This window comes from Protopterus annectens, chromosome 8.part0 (assembly GCF_019279795.1).
Source record: "Protopterus annectens isolate FY-2018-M chromosome 8.part0, PAN1.0, whole genome shotgun sequence".
Classification (NCBI taxonomy): Eukaryota; Metazoa; Chordata; order Ceratodontiformes; family Protopteridae; genus Protopterus; species Protopterus annectens.
This window is the reverse complement of record NC_056741.1, coordinates 81,186,925-81,202,648: the sequence shown is the minus strand read 5'-3', so window position 1 is coordinate 81,202,648 and position 15,724 is coordinate 81,186,925. Positions and strand designations below refer to the sequence as shown.

The following is a 15,724-nucleotide window of genomic DNA, read 5'->3' as shown; positions in this document are numbered from 1 at the left end:
ACATATACGCCTACTCAACTCGACCATTTGTCCTTTAACAATTTTTCTCTTTTGAAATTGGGGGGGGGGGGGGGGGGTGACAATTGTCATAATGTAAAGAGGAACTGGAAAGTCTTTTTCTGAAAAATTGTAGAAGTAAATCTGTTACTAACAATGTCCTTCCCTATAGTTGCATCCAAAACTGGTAATGGTATGCAAATAATCAATATAACTTAGCAAACACTCAGTATCACCTTGCCATAAGATGAAACTCTCACACCGGTTATCTGAAGTGGGCATGAAAATGCCTGCAAAAAGCAGAGGGGAATATTGCACACGGCAAACAGGAGCAGGAACAGTGGGCACCCTTGCCTTGTCCCTCTATTTCTACTTCTATTTAATCTATGAGCATTACCCTTATCTTCACCCTTGCTGTCACCTGTTTATATAAGTTTCTTTTACCACACTCGCCCATTTTCATGACAACCCTCACCCCATTTCACCCCACTGTATTGAACATCTTTTGGGCATCAAGATCAAAGCTAGTCCCTCCCTTTCTCCTGAGCATCTTCCACCATCATTAATGTTTTCAGTTATTGGTGATCCTCTGCCTTCCTATAAATCTTGTCTTATTATTCTGTATTATCTTCGTTAGTAATTTTCCTATTCTATCTCCTGAAGTGTTTATACTCACGGTGCAAAACTGAGATGGGCTTGCAGGAGGTCAGAAAGCACATTTGTTTCCCTCTTCATGTATCACCACTATTATATACCCTTTTTCTATGACTGTGGAGGGGTCTCCCCCTTCATTACATTATTAAAGAACATCACCCACCTATGACTTGCATTTTCCTCAAACAATCAATTGGCAGGCAGTCGCTCCATGAAGGTCTTCTCCCATGCCATCAACACTTCTCTATGAAGAGGGTCTATCAAATCTTTAGCTTCCTTCTCTTCTAACCTTTTCAACATCAGGTATTGCCAGTCACCTGATGCCTCTCCTGCTGTGGCTCCATCTTTATTCTCTGCCTTATACAGTTCTTGGTAATAATTCTTTAAGTCCACCTAAAATTTATTCTAGTGTTCCTCTCATTGCATTCCCTTCCCCTCTCTATTAAACATTCTCCTTTCCACTTCTGTTTCCTCATACTCACCACTCTGAGGCCACTTTTGACAAACTTTGTCAAAGATTTATCCACTGCTCATCAAACACTGTGCAATGTTATTTACCCACCACAGCTTGCTTTCCAATTTAAAAACAAGGACCACACCACAGAAGGAAAACGTTTAAAACACATCAAGGTCAACTTTTGCACTACAAAGTAAAGATCCCAAGAGGAAATGGGCTTCATTAGGGGAACAAGTTCAGAATCCTTTTAAATGGGTGGATTCAATGGGATCCAATAAGAAAGCAGCTTGTAACAGCTTACAGATGCATCTTTATCAATGAAAAGATAACGCACCTTGGAACAGCTTGGATAGGTGCCAAAGAAGACTACAGCTTAGTTAACAACTTACCACAAATGTAGACATAAAGAGTACATTCACTGCTGTAGCCCTCATATGTTGGGAAACCGCCCATCATGTATGCTGATGGCCAGATATAGGTCCCAAGCTGTAGATTCCCCAAGTGGTTTTAAGTCCACCACTTCCCCCCTCAGATTCAAAAATATTAGGGGATAAGAGAGGTATCAAATGGTGATATCTTCAGATCTTTCTTGCCAATGACTGATCTAGAAGCCAGACACACAAACCAAAGCATAAGTGGCCCGAGAGAGAGGGTAAGCCCACCCCTGACAATTCAGTCCACCCTAGATGCCCACAAAAGGTTTGCCTGTTTACTATCTTTTCATGTGTGTCTGTCTGGAATATCATCAATTTGTTATGTCAATTTCTTAGTAAAAGAGAGGATGCAGTCAGGTCAGATTCCCACCTCCCTGCCTACAGAATGACTTCTGCATTGACCACACACTTCCCTGCCTACAGACCGACCCTGCAATGACTACACAAGTGGGTTTCTCCTTCCCCTTGCTCACTGACATACAATATAACTGCAGTGTTTGGAAATTCCCTGTCCCGAAACTATTTGAAAGATTTTAATACCAGAACCATTATCACCTCAAACATTGTCACATGTGTTGGGAACCTTTAGAGAGGCCCCACATAGTCCCCACAAACTAGGTCTGAGTGGTCTGCAGTGAATGGTTGCATAGGCTGTGCTAACCTGATGAGTAACCCCAAGTTTAGGTGTACATGTATTTTCCTTCATGACATTTAATGCAAGGATGCTAGGGATCAGGGTTTCCACAGACGGACTTTTGGTAGGGTACCACTACCACTGTAATATCCTTGTGCATTCATCAGAATGCAATGTATCCGAAGGCCTCAAGGAATTTCCTAGCTATGATAATCTCCTTTTTCTGCAGACACGAGATAAAAAATGGTCAGTGGGGCAATCGTGTCATCTGAGGGGAATGCCTTGTGTGTGTCCAGAAGAACATCCAGAAAAACAGTCTTTGCTGGGGTCAAGCTTGACTTAACAGTCACCATGTAGTTCCTGGAAACATTTCGGGGTGAAAATCAATGCCTTCTGAATTCGCTTCACAGAGTTTGCCTCATTCAAGCAATCATCTACATACAGGTAAATGTAGAGGCCCTTTGTCCAATGAAAAGAGTACAAATGGAGCCGGGCACGACATTACGACCCTGGGTGAAGTAGACAAGCCAAACAGCAACAAGGAGAAGTGAAGTGATCTACCCAAACTTCCACACAAACTTTTTGCATCTCCTGGCTACAGGAATATGAACATATACATCCATTAGATCCAGAGTGACCAGAAAGGCCTAGGGGGAATTACACAGGCAGTAGGTCATGAGATAATATTTTGTATTTTGGAATAACCATGAATTTGTTGTCCAGAAAAGGTCTCCAAGTGTCTTCTTTTCTGGACTCTAGAAAGAGCCTTGAATAAATGCGTCCCTTATTAGATCAACAAAAAGGCTAAAGATCGAACGGCCTAGTGATAGAAAATGCCGTTCTTCGAAATAAGTATTCCCCCACACCCCCGCTAATTATATATACCAACTCCGAGATCGCACTACAGTGAGGAAAGGGCAAATTTTCCAATTTTCACTGTACTGTGATCTCACAATACCGATTCCGAAGAACGGCATTTTTATTTCAAAGCAGCTCGATCTTTAGCCTTTTCGTCGAACAAATAGGGACCTGAATAAAAGCTTGCATTTCTTTTCCTTTGGATACTAATAGCTCCTTGTTCCAAAACATCTGTTAACAGTAGAGGGACCAGGTACACGATCTTTTAAAATAAATGGGATACCAGAAAACCTTTGTCTGCTTGGAAATGTAACCTATATCCATTTGAAGATTTTTATGACTAGAGATGTACTTTCCCAATTTGTCAAAAAACGTTGATGTCCTCCTATCCCTCAGGTAGGTGAAAGGACAGACCTTAGGAATGAGCAAGGTTGTGGTGGGTCACTTAGGGATTGAGGAGGGGGTAACCAGATTGAGTTATGTTACATTTGGACGTCTTGGGCCTCCCATCTCTCGTACATATCTTTGGACTTAGCCTGCCATGCCGTCAGTCTGGGAGGACATGCTAACATCTGAAAGTGTGATAAAAAGAAGGTCATGCCAGAAGCCTCAGCTAAAATACATTCCAAAACTGGGAGCTACAAAGGCCCTTAACGAACTTTAGTTTTGCCAGACCTAGGGAAACTGATGGTATCCAATGGACTGTCTTTGGTTTCCCCATCACCTCTCATGCTTTTCAACATGCCGGTGTTATGTTATGGCTAGGCCTGTATACGCCGTAGGGCCGATAGCCTAGTACTAACGTATGAACCTATGAACCTGTGCCTCAAATGCAGGCTACGAGAGGCCTTGGCTGATGCCATCTCGGTGGAACAGTATCATATGTGCCCTCTGTTTTCAGCTGTGATGTTGCTCTCCTGATTGGACTCAGGGTGAACCTAGCACAGCACAGACATGTGTCCACATTGTTCTCCAAGCCAAGGCAAAGAAAAGATCCTGGGAGAAAAACATAATTGCAGAATTTGCTTCACATAATCAAAATACTTATCTTTGATAACTGCTTCCAACTCAGACTCTTATCAGACAAGGAAAAATAACTACAAAATGGTAGAACCTGTGGGATACTGCTCTATCCTTTCAAAGTAGCTTAACCAACAGACTTCCAACACTCACAGCTCATGTGGCTGTACTGCGGCTTCTGCTGCAGCAAGAAAGATCTGTCGATGGTGTTGGGTGACAATGTGATACTACCAAAGTCCTGGCATCCGAGGGAGACAGAGTGGGCCAAAGCCATTGGCAGAAGGTACAACTCTGGAGGTCAGGTTGACCTTCAAAATACTTGCAACGAGGATATTCTAATCTGTACATTTGTCCAAAAAACCAGCAAGTTGGTTGCAAACCAGCACTTGGTACAAAAACAAATCCAAAAAGAAAAAAGCACTGGAACACTCAAAGTCTCTTATAACTCGCAAGTTCAAACTTCACATGAAAGTCAAAACTTTCACCATCAAGGCTTCATCAGGCGAACACATTTCAGCAACTGTAGTCAATACTTAAGTAGTCAGTGAAAATCACATGGCATATTTTCAAACTTTCTGATGTAACTCTCTCAAATAGGGTTTTAAAGTGAAACTGTCATTTAAACTAGGTGTTATATGAGACCTCATACGAAAAATCCATTTCATCTCCTCACTTTCTGTTAATAACGTCACATCACCTCCTCTTAGAGGTTTACAAACCACCTTTAAAATCAGAAATTTAAAAATATACTGATCACCTCTATCCAAAATATGCTTACTTAATGCACTGGTTAATAGCTTACATCTAATGTCACTAAGGTAACCTGCTACACGTTCTTTAAATTTTCTATTGGTCATACCTACATAGTAACTGTCACATAACTCACTTAGCCAAATAAACTAGGTTACTTGTATTACAATGACCATAAGCTTGAAGTACAAACTCAAGGCTAGTGACTGGATGTCTTATTGATTTACCACTGTATAGCTGTTTACAATACACAGTTATTACACTTGCATGTAACATGCTTATGTCCCAAACCTGTAAAAAAAACCTCTTAGACTGTTCCTTATAACATAATGTCTGTTTCAATGTACGGTTCCATTTATAACCAAACGTAGGGGCATCAGTGACCACTTCCTGTAACCCTTGGATATCCTGCAAAATTCCCAGTGTTTTGTAATTATATCCTTAACCGCTGAAGTATTCCTATTATAAGTAAGCGTACATCTGGTCTTATTTGCTTTAAATTGTGTTTTCATTCACTTGATGTTCATTACTAAACTAGGGGTGTATAATATCACTTAAGTACTGTTGTTTAACCTCGTGTGTTTTATACGCAGCTCTTTACTAAACCAGGGGTGTATATTATCACTTAAGTACTGTTGTTTAGCCTCGTGTGTTTTATACGCAGCTCTTTACTAAACTAGGGGTGTTTGTTTAACCTCGTGTGTTTTATACGCAGCTCTTTACTAAACTAGGGGTGTATATTATCACTTAGTTACTGTTGTTTAACCTCGTGTGTTTCATACGCAGCTCTTTACTAAACTAGGGGTGTATATTATCACTTAAGTACTGTTGTTTAACCTCGTGTGTTTCATACGCAGCTCTTTACTAAACTAGGGGTGTATATTATCACTTAAGTACTGTTGTTTAACCTCGTGTGTTTCATACGCAGCTCTTTACTAAACTAGGGGTGTATATTATCACTTAGTTACTGTTGTTTAACCTCGTGTGTTTCATACGCAGCTCTTCACTAAACTAGGAGTGTATATTATCACTTAAGTACTGTTGTTTAACCTCGTGTCTTTTATACGCAGCTCTTTACTAAACTAGGGGTGTATATTATCACTTAAGTGCTGTTGTTTAACCTCGTGTGTTTCATACGCAGCTCTTTACTAAACTAGGGGTGTATATTATCACTTAAGTACTGTTGTTTAACCTCGTGTGTTTCATACGCAGCTCTTTACTAAACTAGGGGTGTATATTATCACTTAAGTACTGTTGTTTAACCTTGTGTATTTTATACGCAGCTCTTTACTAAACTAGGGGTGTATATTATCACTTAAGTACTGTTGTTTAACCTCGTGTGTTTTATACGCAGCTCTTTACTAAACTAGGGGTGTTTGTTTAACCTCGTGTGTTTTATACACAGCACTTTACTAAACTAGGGGTGTATATTATCACTTAAGTACTGTTTAACCTCGTGTGTTTTATACACAGCTCTTTACTAAACTAGGGGTGTATATTATCACTTAAGTACTGTTTAACCTCGTGTGTTTTATACGCAGCTCTTTACTAAACTAGGGGTGTATATTATTACTTAAGTACTGTTGTTTAACCTCGTGTGTTTTATACGCAGCTCTTTGCTAAACTAGGGGTGTATATTATCACTTAAGTACTGTTGTTTAACCTCGTGTGTTTTACACGCAGCTCTTTGCTAAACTATGGGGTGTATATGATCACTTAAGTACTGTTGTTTAACCTTGTGTGTTTCATACGCAGCTCTTTACTAAACTAGGGGTGTATATTATCACTTAAGTACTGTTGTTTAACCTCGTGTGTTTTATACGCAGCTCATTACTAAACTAGGGGTGTATATTATCACTTAAGTACTGTTGTTTAACCTCGTGTGTTTTATACGCAGCTCATTACTAAACTAGGGGTGTATATTATCACTTAAGTACTGTTGTTTAACCTCGTGTGTTTTATACGCAGTTCTTTACTAAACTAGGGGTGTATATTATCACTTAAGTACTGTTGTTTAACCTCGTGTGTTTTATACACAGCTCTTTACTAAACTAGGGGTGTATATTATCACTTAAGTACTGTTTAACCTCGTGTGTTTTATACGCAGCTCTTTACTAAACTAGGGGTGTATATTATTACTTAAGTACTGTTGTTTAACCTCGTGTGTTTTATACGCAGCTCTTTGCTAAACTAGGGGTGTATATTATCACTTAAGTACTGTTGTTTAACCTCGTGTGTTTTACACGCAGCTCTTTGCTAAACTATGGGGTGTATATGATCACTTAAGTACTGTTGTTTAACCTTGTGTGTTTCATACGCAGCTCTTTACTAAACTAGGGGTGTATATTATCACTTAAGTACTGTTGTTTAACCTCGTGTGTTTTATACGCAGCTCTTTACTAAACTAGGGGTGTATATTATCACTTAAGTACTGTTGTTTAACCTCGTGTGTTTTATACGCAGCTCATTACTAAACTAGGGGTGTATATTATCACTTAAGTACTGTTGTTTAACCTCGTGTGTTTTATACGCAGTTCTTTACTAAACTAGGGGTGTATATTATCACTTAAGTACTGTTGTTTAACCTCGTGTGTTTTATACGCAGCTCTTTACTAAACTAGGGGTGTATATTATCACTTAAGTACTGTCGTTTAACCTCGTGTGTTTCATACGCAGCTCTTTACTAAACTAGGGGTGTATATTATCACTTAAGTACTGTTGTTTAACCTCATGTATTTTATACGCAGCTCTTTACTAAACTAGGGGTGTATATTATCACTTAAGTACTGTTGTTTAACCTCGTGTGTTTTATATGCAGCTCTTTTCGTTTAAACAGATTGCATTTTTAGATGTTTTGTTGATAAGGAATGAAGTGGAAAGGTACATACCGAGATGTATAAGAAGGAAGTTAAATGGAATAATTATTTGCATTGTAACACTATGCACCCCCCCTTTATGTTTGAAAATATTGTTATGATTCAGATGCAAAGAACAGTGAGGCTAAACACACAGGGGGACAGGTTGGATCAATTAGACTGTATGGGTCCAGATTTTATTGACAGGTGATAATCGAAGAGAGCTGCGTATAAAATTCTCAATTGCCCACAAACTACTAAATCATCCTCTAAAAGTCCCCTCCCTCCAAAATCTACTCCAACCCTATCATACCACCAAACCACTGTGCTCCAGCAACAAAAATCAGTTACAGGTAACTAGAACCAAGAACTCTGCTGCAGAAGCTCTCTTCTCCTACTCCATAGCAAAATTATGGAATACCCTTCCTCACACTATAACTTCTGTGTCATCACACACTAACTTCAAATCTGCTCTAAAGTCTCATCTAAAAAAGCACTGGGCCTGCCCCTGTAACAAATCTCTCTAACATCTCTACCCCAACCTCTCTAATCCCTTTCTTCCACCCTCTAAATACATCAGATTGCAGTCAAATACTTTGCCTGTAAATCTATATCTCGGCTGCAATCTTAACCACTGTTATTAAAGGGCAACACCTGCTAGCTCAGCTATTAAAATACTTACTAGTCTCTATGGCACCAATGATATAACTGTTGTATCATTAACTAAATACTTCATTCCACTTTTGAACTATAACGGTTTACTACTATTGGTAAACAAAACCTGCCTATACTTCTTGTAACGTGTAATTAATTATGTTTTTTTAATTGTTGTTTTATTTTTAATTGCTGTTTTTATTGTGGAGCTTTTCTCCCCAGGCCTCCGCCGAAAAAGGATCTGCGTCCAGTTGGATGTTTCTGGTCAACAAATGTAAATAAATAAAAATAATATTAACCGCTGCATTAAAGTAAGCATATTTTGGATAGAGCAACAATAACCAAAGAAAAACACACTGCCAGGTAAAGCACTCCCCTCAAATATTTGAAACCATGTAGAAAAAATGAGGATAGGGAGTGCACCACAAGCTGATATTCAAAGTACAATGAATAAGTCCAAAAAAAAAAAATCACTGGTGGAATGAACTCTTCTTTATTGTAGACAACAATAACTGCAGCAGAGTAGGAGTAAGCTCTTTCGCGTTGACAACCAACGCTTCATCAGACATAAAAAGCTGCTGAAAACAATCTCATTTAAACATCCAATAGCATGATGTCATAATTGATTTAAAGAAACAATTAAGTCCCAAAAATATTTAAAATTGCAGCTGAATAAAAACATATATATAAAAAACATGTAAACAAAAGATGATTGTTAGAAGCCTTAATATAAAAACAACTATGTAAAAATAACATAGAGACAAACATCAATGTTTCAATGGTCTGGAGGCTAAAAAAGGCTCAATAGAAAGCCTTTCATTTAGCCCAAACCTGTGTGCTTGTAACTTAGTAATCCACTTGCCTTCCCTTTCTTCAACCCTATTCTTAGCATTACCTAATCTACTATCTGTCTTCACCAGTTCGAGGACTAGAAATTTAAAGATATGATTTTCACCTACCTCAGCTACATGTTTTGCAAGGGCATTCAGTGTGTTACCTTTAGATATCGCATAAATATGCTCTCTTATGCGTTCTCTTAATGACCTGGTGGTCATACCTACATAAAACTTGTTGCATGCTTGGCACTCGGCTAGGTAAACCAAGTTAGTGGACTTGCAACTAGCATCATGTTTGAAAATATAGATCCTGTGTGTATCAGGATGTATAAATCTGTCAGTGTTAGCTATATGTCTACATTGTTTACAAGATAGACAAGCAAAAGTACCAGTTCGTGCACTTGTCTTGTCAACCATCTGAGGTGTGTCATAACAAAGTAGCCTATTCAATGACAGCATATTCTTATAAGCGACTCGAGGTCTATTGTCAACTAAAGATTTTATGCTGTCATCTACCGTAAGGAGATTCCAGTGTCTGTTAAGAATCTTCAGAACATGTTTATTCTTATTAGTATATGGAATCATAATCCTATTGGTCTGAGGTCTAACTACCTGAGTAGATCTTGTACTCTGAGTACCCCGTCTCCTAATGATGGGTAAGGCTTATATCCCTCTTGTTGTCACCTTCAGAAACAGCTTCAAGGACTGATTTCCTGTTGTAGCCTCTATTGGTAAAATTAGTAACTAACTCCGACTTCTGTTTTTGATATGCTGGATATGAAGAAGTTAATCTAGAGGCTCTCATGACCTGGTTCTGAACAATATTCCTATAGACGTGTTGAGGATGCATGCTATTTCTGTGGAGTAAATTATTCCTCCAACAATCTTTCCTAAATAGCTCAGTATCAAAACTGTGGCTGTTCTTAAACACACTCACATCCAAAAAATCCACATGTCTAGAGGAATGTACAAAATCAAAGCTCAAAAAATCAGTGGTTGAGTGGCCAATTTGGTTTTGGCACATTGGGAACTGCTTTTTGTGTTTAATCAAGATTCCATCTTTCATGACTCACTGTTATTCTATAATAGATTTGTGGATGATGTCTTCCTTTTATGGGGAGGCACTGTTGAACATCTTTTAGACTTTATTGATTATCTCAACTCAACCACTGATTTTTGTTAGGAAAGATTGTTGGAGGAATAATTTACTCCACAGAAATAGCATGCATCCTCAACACGTCTATAGGAATATTGTTCAGAACCAGGTCATGAGAGCCTCTAGATTAACTTCTTCATATCCAGCATATCAAAAACAGAAGTCGGAGTTAGTTACTAATTTTACCAATAGAGGCTACAACAGGAAATCAGTCCTTGAAGCTGTTTCTGAAGGTGACAACAAGAGGGATAACGAAGCCTTACCCATCATTAGGAGACGGGGTACTCAGAGTACAAGATCTACTCAGGTAGTTAGACCTCAGACCAATAGGATTATGATTCCATATACTAATAAGAATAAACATGTTCTGAAGATTCTTAACAGACACTGGAATCTCCTTACGGTAGATGACAGCATAAAATCTTTAGTTGACAATAGACCTCGAGTCGCTTATAAGAATATGCTGTCATTGAATAGGCTACTTTGTTATGACAAACCCCAGATGGTTGACAAGACAAGTGCACGAACTGGTACTTTTGCTTGTCTATCTTGTAAACAATGTAGACATATAGCTAACACTGACAGATTTATACACCCTGATACACACAGGATCTATATTTTCAAACATGATGCTAGTTGTAAGTCCACTAACTTGGTTTACCTAGCCGAGTGCCAAGCATGCAACAAGTTTTATGTAGGTATGACCACCAGGTCATTAAGAGAACGCATAAGAGAGCATATTTATGCGATATCTAAAGGTAACACACTGAATGCCCTTGCAAAACATGTAGCTGAGGTAGGTGAAAATCATATCTTTAAATTTCTAGTCCTCGAACTGGTGAAGACAGATAGTAGATTAGGTAATGCTAAGAATAGGGTTGAAGAAAGGGAAGGCAAGTGGATTACTAAGTTACAAGCACACAGGTTTGGGCTCAATGAAAGGCTTTCTATTGCCTTTTTTAGCCTCCAGACCATTGAAACATTGATGTTTGTCTCTATGTTATTTTTACATAGTTGTTTTTATATTAAGGCTTCTAACAATCATCTTTTGTTTACATGTTTTTTATATATATGTTTTTATTCAGCTGCAATTTTAAATATTTTTGGGACTTAATTGTTTCTTTAAATCAATTATGACATCATGCTATTGGATGTTTAAATGAGATTGTTTTCAGCAGCTTTTTATGTCTGATGAAGCGTTGGGTGTCAACGCGAAAGCGCTTACTACTACTCTGCTGCAGTTATTGTTGTCTACAATAAAGAAGAGTTCATTCCACCAGTGATTTTTTTTTGGACTTATTCATTGTACTTTGAATATCAGCTTGTGGTGCACTCCCTATCCTCATTTTTTCTACATATTTTGGATAGAGGTGATCGGTATATTTTTAAATTTATGATTTTAAAGGTGGTTTGTAAACCTCTAAGAGGAGGTTCATAGGTTCATAGGTTCATACTAGGCTATCTGCCCGAGGGCATTTACAAGCCTAGCCCATCGTTTTGTGGCTTATGCCACCCCTTTAGTATGGGGAACTATACCCATTATTTTGCTGTGCCTCTGTCGAGCAGTGACACTGAGGTAATCCCTGGGGTATATCTGCGATCTCCCATCCATTGGTCAAGATTTCTCTTGAACAAGGCCAGCGAGGTGCTCTGCCTCACATATACCGGGATTTTGTTCCACAGCATAGGGAGTCTTTGGGTGATGAATCTATCCCTCCAGCACGTCCTATTAATAGCCGTGTCGAGGTTTAAGTCACCCGCCCTTGTGGCTCTGACGGATCTAGATTTTTTGAGGTGAAGCATATTCATCAAATCTGGGTTTGACATGGCCTTGTATGTTAGGCAAAGGTCACCTCTGTGCAAGTGGTCGGCGGCTGAGTAGAGCTGGCGTTCTTTCAGTCGGGCAGCATAGGACAGATTTTGAGACCCTTTATCCTTTTGGTGAGGAACTTTTGTGGCCTCGCCAGCTGCTGCAAGTGTCGGGTCAGATACATTCCGAATGGGGCATTGTACTCAATCATTGGTCTGATGAGTGATGAGTATAGGGAGACTATGACCTCCCTTGATCTAGATGAGAATCCCTTCATGATAAGGTGGGCAATGTAGAAGGTCTTCCTAACTACTTTAGCTACATGGGTGTCGAATGACAGACTACTATCAACCTGGGTCCCCAGGTCCCTGATAACTTCTTCTGTGCTCAGTGGATTGCCACCTATTTGGTAGCTAGGGGTAACCTTGTTTTTCCCGAAGGGTATGACTATGCATTTTTGGCATTTAACTTTAGGCCATGGCTCTGGCACCAGTTATCCGTTTCTGTGAGACCCTTCTGAAGGATATCTGTGTCAGATGTGTTTTCTACTATGGCGCCCAGTTTGCAGTCATCTGCAAACTTTGTCAGCCATAACCCTCCTGTGTTTGCTTGTACTTCGAAAAGTAGATGCCAAACAAGAGTGGGCCCAGGACTGAGCCCTGTGGGACACCACTTGAGACAGGCTTTGAGTCTGACATGGCGCCAGCAACTCTGACCCTGTGGGTTCTGTCACTCAGCCATTTTGCAACCCATCTTGTGATGTATGGGTTAACATTTAAGCTGATGAGTTTTTCAATGATACCCGAGTGGGGTATTGTATCGAAGGCCTTCGCCAGATCGAGGTAGGCTGTATGGACTGCCTTTCCCTCATCAATGGCTTTGGTGACTGTTTCGAAAAAGTCAACCAAGTTTAAAAGGCATGATCTGCCTTTGACAAAGCCAAACTGGGTTGGATCCAAAGTCTGCAAATTCCCTATGTCTTTATTTATGAGGTCCATTATGATCCTCTCCATGGCTTTGCAGATAAGGCTTGTCAAGCTAATGGGTCGGTAATTTCCAGGGTCGGTGGAGGCACCGCCTTTGTGAAGTGGGACCACAGTTGCAGTGCGCCACTCTCTGGTACGTATCCAGAGGTAAGACTATAATTAAACAGCTGTCCTAGCTGTGGGTTTAATTCCTCGTTGAGTTCGTGGAGCACACAGCCGGGGACACCATCAGGTCCCATGGATGCTGTGTTTTTTGCTTTGGAGAGAGCAGTTCTCACTTGGGCGTTGGAGATGTTTGGGGGGCTGCAATCGTTTGGTATAGATATCTCTCCTTTTGGGGAGGAGAGAAGTTTGCACTGAACCTGTCAGCCAGTATGTTGGCAATGTCTGTAGGATCAGTAATCTTCACATCATTTTGAACTAGTTCTGAGCATATCTGGGAGTTTCCTCCCAGGTTTCTAACATATTCCTATTTCTTTAGCTAAAGAAGGCCTTATGATTGTCTTTTGAGTCTTTAGCTATTTTTCTCTCAAAATTTGCTTTGGATGATTTTATGAGAGCTCTAAATTTTTTACTTATAGTGATCAAGGGTGTCTTACCTTTTAAGGATTTTGCTCTATCTTGTAGTAGCTTCCTCCTTTTGTTGTAGAGTTTGTTTATGGCTGGGGTCCACCAGACTGGACGCTTGCCTTTGGTACAAAGAGTCTTTGTTTTGCTTGGGATTGCCTTATCCATGCAGTCCTGCAGATGCTGGTAGAAGGCATTTGTAAGTGATTCAGCAGCTTGAGTACTGTTTTCCGCCTCGGGGCCTTAAAGGAGACCACACTAGTCTTTAGAAGTGTGAAGTCGGCTTTCGAGAAGTTCTTTACTGTGGTCTTTTTATTTCAGGTGGGGTGGGATGAGGACCTCCAGCGAGATTAGTTTGTGATCTGATCTCACCAGTGAGGGGTATACTTCCGGTGTTGAACATTGTGCTCCCATGTTCGTGATGATGAGATCAAGTATGTTTTCTCCTCTTGTGGGGATGGTGACTAGTTGTTCCATGGCATTTGAGTTTATGAATTCCAGGAACTTTTGGGCTAGGGTGTTTGGGCTTGAGTAGTGTTCCCAGTCTATATTAGGGTAATTGAAGTCACCTAGTATGATGGTGTTTGGTGATACATTTATCCGCTCTAGTGTTTTCAGGAAGGCCATGTGAGGTTCCTGAGTTTGTGAGGGTGGCCTGTAGCATGCTACAATTTGCAGAGCAGTCTTGCCTATGGTTAATTGCACCTGGATGGTCTCCGATGCATCGTGCGTTGCCACCAGTCTTGAGGTGTGGGTGTCCTTGATGAATATGGATACCCCCCTCCTTTCTTGGTATTGTCCGGATTTTGGGGCCGGAACGCATGATATGAGGTATAACCTGATAGTGCTGGGGTGCTCTCAGGATCCTTGAACCAGGTTTCTGTCACAGCACAGACATCGATGTTCTCCATACTGAGAAGGGCCTCGAGTGCGTGCATTTTGAGATTTAGACTTCTGGCATTGAGCAGCATTACCCTTAGTTTTTTCCTTTTTGTGTTCTAGGGTGGTAGGTTTAGAATTTGAGCCTTGTCTAAAAAGGCACTATGGGGTGGCAAGAGCCTTTGCCAATATCCGGAATCCCAGGGTGACAGGTGCAAGCCGCCCTTGCGAAGCAGCGTGGCTTGTCCAGCATGTCATCCCAGGCAGACAGACATTGGATCCCCTTTGAATGACACCAGAGTTTAAGCCAATTGTTAAAGCTGATCATCTTATCTCTGTATTGTGGCATCATTCTTGGTGAAGGTAGGATACTGCTCAAGGTCAGGGTCATACCTGCCTGGGCTACATAATCAGAGAGCTCCTCAATGTCTCTTTTCATGTAGTCCAAGGAGGTACGCCGCAGGTCGTTTACACCAGCGTGGACAATGACTGAGTCGTATTTGTACCTGCTGTTGAGAGACCTGAGTGCTTGCGTTATGTGGCGGATTCTAGCGCCCGACAGGCAGCTTACTGTGACCTTCTCCTTACTCAGTCTGGTGAGCGGGACGTCAGTGTGTCTGACTATGGAGTCACCAATGACTAGTGTGTCTGGCATTGTGTTTGGCCTTAAGGGCTGTGACTGTTTGACACTCTGACTGTGAGGTCTATGTGTTGCAGGTGTTGTGTTCTGAGGTGGTGGTTGTTTGGGTGTCTGCTTTGGTGGCCTCTGCTGTTTTGGTAGATTTTTGATCAGAGCCTCCGAGTATGTCTTTGTGTGTTTATGTGTATGATTTGAGGTTGTGATGGTACTATGTGAGACTGGGTCTATAGTGTGTGTGGTAACCTTCTCCTCCTGACTGGTCTTGCCAGTCCTATGTTGAGAGAGCTCAGCCTCCAGTTTGGCCGTACAGTTGCATCTCTCGCATGTATTTGTGTTTTGTGGGAGGAGGAGAGGGTTGTCTGTGTACATGAGGCAATTGTAACATTGCCTCAATATTCCCAGGTTCACCAGCTGAGCAGGAGAGGACACTAGCAACTGATCCTTCGACATGCTAGAAGGAATAGACAAAAAAACTTTAAAAGAAATTACGGGGGACTTGGGTGACCGAGAAATCGGGGTTTGCCTTTTTGGGGTACT

At 40.6% G+C, this 15,724-nt stretch overlaps 1 protein-coding gene across 1 annotated transcript in view; it reads right to left on the bottom strand.

The window, feature by feature from the left end:
* Positions 1-15,724, bottom strand: part of LOC122808661 (alpha-1,4-N-acetylglucosaminyltransferase-like) — a 234,424-nt gene that overhangs the window by 118,969 nt on the left and 99,731 nt on the right. The gene's annotated exons all lie outside the window — the stretch shown is intronic.